Raw genomic sequence first — 591 nt, 5'->3', positions numbered from 1 at the left:
GAAAGAAGAAAGAAGTAACAGAACTAAAACCAACTTTTGAGAAATGGACTTGGTAGATGTTTACAGTGTTCCATCCAACAATGTCATAATTTTTTGGAGACATTCTCCAAAATAGACCATATACTAGCAAATGGAGCATGCTTATGTAAATGAAAAGGAACTGAAATTATCATACACATATTATCTGACCATAGTGTGAAGAACTGGCAAATTATTGACAAAGAAATAGCAAAGATTCCATAAACAACTGGAAACTAAGTGACAACCTACTGAATAATCAATGGTTCAGAGATGAAACTAGAGAAGTAATTAGATAATATGTGCAATTGAGTGAAAATGCAGATGAAACTTACCAGAATCAGTGAGATGCAATTGAAGCTGTCTTAAGAGGGTAATTTATAGCAGTAAATTCTCACATCAGGAAAACAGAATGAGTCCAAATAAACAATCTTATGCTGCACCTCAAGCTCCTAGAAAAAGAAGAGCAAGTCAAGCCCAAAGTGCAAAGAAGGCAGATAATTATAAAGATCAGAGCAAAAATAATGCAATAGGAATGAACAAAACAATACAAAGAATTAATTAATTAAAGAA

This window comes from Octodon degus, unplaced genomic scaffold (assembly GCF_000260255.1).
Source record: "Octodon degus isolate 3935 unplaced genomic scaffold, OctDeg1.0 scaffold00057, whole genome shotgun sequence".
Classification (NCBI taxonomy): Eukaryota; Metazoa; Chordata; class Mammalia; order Rodentia; family Octodontidae; genus Octodon; species Octodon degus.
Note: the sequence above shows the minus strand (reverse complement) of the source record.